This window comes from Gopherus evgoodei, unplaced genomic scaffold, assembly GCF_007399415.2.
Source record: "Gopherus evgoodei ecotype Sinaloan lineage unplaced genomic scaffold, rGopEvg1_v1.p scaffold_79_arrow_ctg1, whole genome shotgun sequence".
NCBI classification, from domain to species: domain Eukaryota; kingdom Metazoa; phylum Chordata; order Testudines; family Testudinidae; genus Gopherus; species Gopherus evgoodei.
The window spans coordinates 107,426-115,498 of NW_022060100.1; the positions used below are offsets into that span (position 1 = coordinate 107,426).

The 8,073-nt window shown below is 50.8% G+C and overlaps 1 non-coding gene across 1 annotated transcript; it reads left to right on the forward strand.

Annotated features, from left to right (window-relative positions):
• The first annotated feature begins 2,133 nt into the window (after positions 1-2,133).
• Positions 2,134-2,215, forward strand: TRNAS-GCU. The gene has a single exon. It is a non-coding gene; the product is annotated as a tRNA-Ser (tRNA).
• Positions 2,216-8,073: the final 5,858 nt, after the last annotated feature.

Sequence of the window (8,073 nt, forward strand, 5' to 3'; positions counted from 1 at the left end):
GCTCTTCTCATGCACTCCCTTCACCCCTAACCCCTGCGCCCCTCCTGTGACCCCAGCCACTGCCCTTCTGCCCCCTCCTGTGCCCCCAGCCACTGCCCCTCTCCTGCACCCCCTTCACTCCTAACCCCTGTGCCCCCAGCTACTGCCCTTCTCATGCACTCCCTTCACCCCAACCTCTGCGCCCCTCCTGTGACCCCAGCCACTGCCCTTCTGCCCCCTCCTGTGCCCCCAGCCACTGCCCCTCTCCTGCACCCCCTTCACCCCTAACCCCTGCGCCCCTTCTGTGATCCCAGCCACTGCCCTTCTGCCCCCTCCTGTGTCCCCAGCCACTGCCCTTTTCCTTCCCCCTATCCCCCTCCTGTGCCCCAACCCCTGCCCTTCTCCTGCTCCCCCTCCACCCCTAACCCTTGTGCCCCTCCTGTGCCCCCAGCCACTGCCCCTCTCCTGCACCCCCTTCACCTCAACCACTGCACCCCCTTCACCCCTGCACCCCCTCCTTTGTTCCCAACCCCTGCACCCCCTCCTGCACCCACGTGCGGACAGTGACCTGTGTGCATGGAGCAGCTAGCATTGCTCCTCCCTGGGATGCTGCTCCTCTGGGTACCCCTAGAAGCTGTGGGGGTGGGGGTGTGTGAGAAGTGACATCCTCTGAGCTCCCTGCATCCAGGTCACTTTCCTCAGCTGGGCGGCGTAAGGGGAGGGCAGAGAGCAGCAGCAGCTTCTGATGCTCCCCTCACAGCACAGCCCAGGTGGGGAAAGTGACCAGGACGCATGGAGCACATAGTGTTGCTCCTCGCTCCCCCACAACCCTCTATGGGCCCATGGAGGAGCATTGGGCAGGGGAGAGCAGTGAGCACCTTTGCACTGCCACACGGTGCCCTTTGACTCCCTGGAGCCCTGGGCTGCTGCTGGGGGGCCCCACCCCTAGTGCTGGCCAGGCTCCCCAGCACGAACAGCAGAGAACACAGGGAGACTGGCCACACACTGAGCAGTGGTAGTCTGGGCGGCTCGTAATGGAGGTTGGGGGGGCTCAGCCTCCCCAAACCTTGCTTTTCCAAGGGGACAGTGGGGCCCATGACTAGGGGCCCTGGCCAAATTAGGGCCCCCTGCAAAATCTCCCCTATGTCAGCCCCAGGGCTAGAGGAGCTCCCTTTCTCTGCTATGGCCCAGGGGCTGCAACATGAGCACAGAGCTTACTGGTCTCAGGGCCACGGTGGTGCAGGGATAAAGGAGTGACGGTGGGGCCAGTGGGGGAAGGGGTGGAACAGATGTGACAGTGGATGGGCCGTGGGCGGAAGGTGGTGGAGCCACAGACAGAAGGTGGGGGCATGGTTCCGGTGCTGGGGCCCCCACACTTCTTCTCCCTTTCCCTGGGCTTTGGCATCACTAGCCCCTGCTTAGTGAGTAGGGTTCAGTGGTCCCCAAAATGTGGGGAGTGACTCTTAGGGGGACACAGAGGAACATGCATGGGGGCACCTCAGGGCCTGAGCCAGCTCCTGTGGAGGGTAGGAAGAGAGCAACACTCAACCCCACTCTGTCCCAGCTCTTCCCGAACCCCACCCTCAGCCTGGGTCCCTGGCTCCCAGCCAGGTGTCAACCCCTTTACTGCTGTTCACACCCCTCTCCCCAGCAAGCAACAGCCCCACTCCTCCCAGCCCTGGTTCTTGACCATGGCTTCCGAGGGGCCACAGCCATGGCTAAGAGGACACAATGTGAAATGTTTGGGGACCACTGTTTTACGTTGACGTCCTCAATCACTTCTCTGCAGTCCAATAAAAGCTATTCCTCAACCACCTCCCCGTCCATCAGGACGGACTAGGTATGTTCTGCTGCCCTTCACTCATACAGGAAGGAGAATAACATTTCATTCCACTCAATCCTAAAGTGATTTGTAACCCACCACCATCCCAAACTGGTCATTTTGGGGAAGCAGCCCCATCGTGCTGCATAGCTAGGCAGAGTAGATGTGTCTATGCAAACACGGTCTGTCCCTGAAGTCTTTCCCCAGCTCCTCACTAGATGTGAGGGGGGAGCTCATTCAGATCCTGCTTATGCTTAGTACTGGGCAACTCCTTAGTGTCCCTAAGTCTGCCGGCCTTAGATTTCTCTTCCTGTCCCTTTTGTTACAGCTCAGATGAGGTGGCTGAGTGGTTAAGGTGATGGACTGCTAATCCATTGTGCTCTGTATGCATGGGTTCGAACTCCATCCTCACCGGATGCATTTAGTCTTGACTCTTCCTTTATAGACAACCATCTCCCCACTTGGTACAATAACAGACCCAACAATGTTGCTTCTTGCAAACAAAAACCTTCTCAGAAACTCCAACACCCACCCCCCGGCTTTAAATAAAATGTCTAAATCCCAGATTTCTAAAAAATGTCTCTAGTTCTGTATTTCGTAGTTTTTATCTTAAAAGCTAATGTTTCCTCAAGCTGAATAAGGCAACGCTTCAAAGGAAAATGTTAGAAATGGTAGGGGAGAAATAGGAAAGGAAAAAGCCCCTTTTCTCAGGAGATACAAACTCGACTCCCTCCTGTCTCTATCACCAGTGGATTTTGCCTCCCTCCTTCTGAGGTGTAAATAAAATAAAGAGGAGACAAGGTGGTTTGGCACAAACAAAGGTAAGTGTAGTCAGGGTAAAGGTACAGAAAGCTGGGAGAACAGGGGAAAATGCAAACTTAATGAATACAATGAAACAGTGACTGGGTTTGGGAGCTTAACGCTCAGGCCCATAAACCCTCCCTTGGAAACTAGAAAACACTAAACAATGCCCCAACACAGAAACCTTTCCCCACTGTTCAGGTGCTGGCTCTGCGCCCAGGACCTTCCACTCTCTGGCTTATTTAGAGCCGTTGAGGAGGAGAACTGGGGAGTCCAGATGGTGGCTGGGTTTCAGTGCTAGCAGGGAGGCCCTCTGGGATGCTGGACACCCAGGAATGCAGGATGGCAGGAATAGGGGTGACAGGCTTCCTGTTCCTCAGTCTCACGGCGGGACTGAGGAGGTTCTTCACTCTCCTGCTTGGGAGCACTGTGAAGACCTGACCATGGACGGGTGACTCAGAGATTCCCTCCTTCCTCATCACTGCACAACTGTTTGCTTTTGTCTGAGCCAGGCAGAGTTTATCTTCATCATGTTCTATCCATCCACTTCTCAAAGTGTTATGTGGTGAAGCATTCTCCGTTGTCTGTGCTTGGAGATGATGCTTTGACTTCTTTAATGCTATGTCAGAGTTGCTATGAGTGGAGATGAAAGTGTCAAAGACCTGGGAGAGGAATTCAAATGGATCCCAAACACAGTGTGATCATTGGGAGTTTAAATCCCAGGTGCCATCTATTGGCAAAGCCACTTCTAACAAGGTGGCTGTTTTGTCCCCCATTATGGCACAAGTTTGAAATATGGGCAGCATAGAGTCAATATTCATAACATCAACTACAAAACTGATACACATCTAGAGAGAGCTTCATTATAATCAGCCAATCATAAGCTCTCCCTAGACCCCTTCCACGACAACCTTTCTACAGTATTGGCTGCAAATATAGAATAGTGGTCGCAACAGTGATCTATACAGTTACAGATTATGTCAATAACACCACAGGAAATGACAAGGCATCAGTGAGACTGATATTGGCATAGCCTCCAGTTTTGGTGTCCTCATTTGAAAAAGATGTTGTGAAATTGTAGCTAGGGCAGCAAAAAGCCACCAAAAGTTCTGAGGGCTGGAGAAAAATACCTTCTAGTGAGCTATTGAAAGAGCTCAACCTGTTTAGCTTATGAAAAGAAGATTGAAAGGTGACTTCGTTGAAGTGCCTTAATGGAGAGAAAAGATTGGGTATTAAAGGGCTCTTGAGTCTAGCAGAGAAAGGTATAACACCCAATGTCTGGAAGGTGAAAAGAGACAAATTCCTATTACAACTAAGGCACAAATAGTCAACAGCGAGGATGATTCACCACAGGAACAAGCTACCAAGGAAAGTGGTGGATTGTCCATCTCCTGATGTCATTTAATGAAGACTAGATGTCTTTCTGGAATGTGTTTGCCCCAAAAGTAGCTCTTGTGTCATACAGGAGGCCTGTGATATGCAGGGGGTCAGATTAGATGCTCTAATGGTCTCTTCTGACCATAAAGTTGACTAATTTCTAAAAAACTGAGTGTAGCATTGGGAGCAACATCTGATGTTTTCCTGTCTAGCCAGCTTGCTACCTGGAACGAATGCTCCTTGAGTGGGGTGATCCAAAGGGAGTAGCTCAAACTTCCAAAGGGCCTGGCCAAGGGCAGGACATTGGCACAGCAAGGGATGGGTGTGGCAGTGACATCACAAAGGCCTTTTGCAGGACCTCAGACTATTGGTCAAAGGTGGTGGGGAGGTGGTGACCTCACAGAGATGCTGACATCAGCCAGGCAGGACAGGGGCAAGGGGCCAGGGAAACCTCAGAGACCGTTGTGGCTTTGCTTCATCAAGTCTCCTTCTCCAGGTCTCTCTTTGAGCACTGAGAGAGTATTTGGGTTCACGGACGTGAGCGCCAGGAGGAACATCTTTTGAGTTTTCTCCTTCCCTTGTAGTGATTTTACTAGAAAACAGCCATCCCTGTTTAGAAGGTAAGAGGCTCCTGGAGGTTTGAAACCTGTTCAGTCTGATCCATCTGGTGAGAATTGAATTCGAGGCATGGAAAACACGAGCTTAAGGAGGCAGAATTTTATTCTGCACCTGGGATTTTGTCCCTTAGAATCACTGGGGACGTTAGGGTTTCACCTTTTCCTCCCTCTCTCCTTTCTCTTTGTCTCTTGCTTCCTTTATCCTTTCTCCTATTCCATTCCCAACAACAGGAAAGGAGTGTGTGTGTGTGTGTGTGTTAGTTACAGGGAAGTGCTTTGCAGCTCCCCCTGTGGAAGGTTCAGCCAAAAATGTGGGGCTGAAATAGTGCTCCGGCAGTGATCCCCACCAATGACCTGGGCCATCCTTTGGGCTCTCTAGTGAGAACCCTCAGCCTCATGTCCTCAGTCTCTACCCTGACTGGCTGAGCAGGGGGTTATTGACAGGGAGGAGACTCAGGTCCTTGTTGTTCTCTTTTAAGACCAGGGAAATAAGTCAGAACCAGTTCTATGTTTGATGAATTTTGCTGCTTCTCTGCATTAATTGTCTCTGAGCAGTTCATGATTCTCTCTAACATTGCAGTTCTCCTCAAATACTTGCTGAATAATTACTGTGGACTGTTGTTGGTCTGGAGCTCATCTGAGAGCACTTTATGCAGGTCATTCAATGTCTGAAATTCAAGATCCGATGGTTAGTTTGAAAATCAGGGCTCTTGGGTCCTATTCCCAACTCTGCCACTGCCTGGCTGTGTGACCTAAGACAAGTCAATTCTCCTTTCTCAGACATAGCTTCTCCCTCTTTCAAGTAGGGATAATAATGATCTGCTCCTACCTAGCTCAACACACTCACTCTTCTCCAACACACACACTGTCTCTCCCCACACACAAACAGTCTCTACCCCGCCATGCACACTGCAGTTGAAAAGCAGCTGGTAATCTAGTAAGATGCAGGTTTCTCTATCCCACCATTCCATGGGCATCATGTGATGCTGTACCAGCCCTTGAGGCATTGCAAACCCTTCCCAAAACACCCTGCAGCCAGTTGCACAGTAGGATATTACCCACAGTGCACTGCTCTCTGTTGCCATCCAAGAACTGCTAGCAAAAATGTGCTCTGGTGACACAAGGGGCATAGGGAGGACATTCAATAACTGTTTAGTTAAAACACTTTAACTAAAGCAGCAATACCAGTGAGTTGGTGGCTCTTTTCTTTCCTCACCCTGGAGTAAACTCATCTTTTTATTCCATTCTTGATATTTCATGGGATAACAACAGACAACCAAAAAAAGAGGTGGGCAGGGCAGGTCTCGGGGAAGGGCAGAGAGGTGTGAGTGATGGGCAGGGTGGTCTCAGGAGAGGGGCAGAGAGGTGTGGCTGGTTGGCAGGGTAGGTTGCAGGGATAGGTCAGAGGTGGCGATGGCAGCTGGGGGGCAGAGCTTGTGGTAGGGAGTGTAAAGGCACAAGCAGAGGGCAGGAAGGCCTTGGGGGAGGAGAGGAGCGAGTGAAAGATGGACCAGCAGTTCTCAGCCAAAGAGGAAGAGCGGGGGTGGGAAGTGGCCAAACAGGAGCAAGGGGGGAGCACAGGTGGTCCCTCAGAGAGAGGACAAAGGTGGGGGGGAAGTGCCATGGTCTGGGTACCAATGGGTCCCCCACTTCTAGGGAGCTTCCAGTGCTCACACCCAGCCTCCCCAAATGCAAGAGTCATGGGCCACCTATTCTCTGGGTCTTCACTAACCAAGCCCCTCCCCAAGCTATGTTGATGGGAGAAGCCCTCCTGTTGACACAGCGCTATCTGCACCGGGATTAGGCTGATATAACTGCATTGCTTGGGGAGATAAGTTTTTTACACCCCTGAGTAATGTAGTTACACCGATCTAATTTTGTACTGTAGACCTGTCCAAAGAACCTTGGGAGTAAAACTTCACCTGCTTCTCTGCTTTACTGAATCCAAACACAAACAAAGCTTGTCAAGCCCAGATGGAGGTTGGCAGAGAGTCAGGTGTGTGCAGACATGAGCCCTTCAGCAACTGTAGGCATCAGGCTTAGCTGGCTAAAATCAATGTTTTGTATACAGGAGATCCTGGGTTCAAGTTCCACTGGTATCTTCCTGAGTTGATTTTGGGGCACCTGGTGTTGGCTACTGTCAGAAGACAAGATTCAGAGCTAGATGGACCTTCGGTCTAGCCTAGTGTGGTTTTTATTATGGTTTAAATTACACTCACAGGCAATGAGGATAGAGGTACTGAAAGTTTGGGAGTTAGGAGCTGATAGGTTAGTGGTCCAGTCCCCTCACAGACGACTCCCTCCCTCTGGGACAGGAGCAGATCTGAGCTCTCACATCAAATGCTCATTGTGGCTGCCAGAATCTGTGGGCAGCTCGTTTAGTTTATGCCGAGGGTTGAGTCCTGTTTTGTGCACCATGTGAGAGAATGAAAATCCTAAACCGTCCTTTGAAATAACGAATGCAGCAGGACGTGTTTCTGTCCCTGCCCCAAAGCAGACAGACCAATGGAGAACTGCCATGAGTCCAGGGTAATACTCCACTGCGGTTTTACCATTTCCACTTGCTAAACTCCCTCCCAACCTGCTGGGCTCCTAGGACAGGGTACTGAGCCTGAGCCGAGACACGGACACTGCAACTTTACAGCCCAAGCCGCATGACCCTGATTAATCCCAAACGGGCCAGTCGTGGGTGTTTCGTTGCACTGGAGACGTATCCTAATGTTATGTCTACACTGTGATTGACACACTCAGGGCACTTGTCTCAAAGCCCAGGCAGCTGACTCAGGCTTATGGGGTTTGGTCTGCAAGACTATAAAATTACAGTGCAGACATTGGAGCTTAAGCCCACCTTTGAGACCTCACGAGGGGTGAGGGTTTCTGAACCCAGGCTTCAGTGTGAACACAAATATCTGCACCACAGTTTTTAACCCAACCTGATGTGTTGTAATTGATTTAAAATCTAGATCCAAACAGTTACCACGTTGGCAGACGGAGAAATGTCAGGGAGTTGAGTGAAAGGCCACTGCAAGCTCAGCTAATTATGCAGCATGACTTATGGCCCATCTAACAAGCTCCTCAAACAATAACTCCCAATTTTCATTCACATTGTTCTGTTTAGTGTTTTCTCCAAAACACTTTCACTGATCATTTTGGTCAGCTTTGGAAAGTTAGCCCTTTCAGTGCACCAAATATAGATATTGCTGGTGGGGACTGCCCTCTATTGGTCATAAGAACAGCCATACTGGATAGGACCAATGGTCCAGCCAGCCCAGAATCCTATCCTCCCACAGTGGCCAATGCCAGGTGCCTGCAAGGGAATCATCAAGTGATCCATCCCTTTGCCCATTCCCAGCTTCTGGCAAACAGAGGGTAGGGACACTTCAAGAGCATGGTTTTGTATCCCTGCCCATCCTGGCTAACAGCCAATGATGGACCCGTCCTCCATCAACTTATCTAGTTCTTTGTTGGACCCTCTTA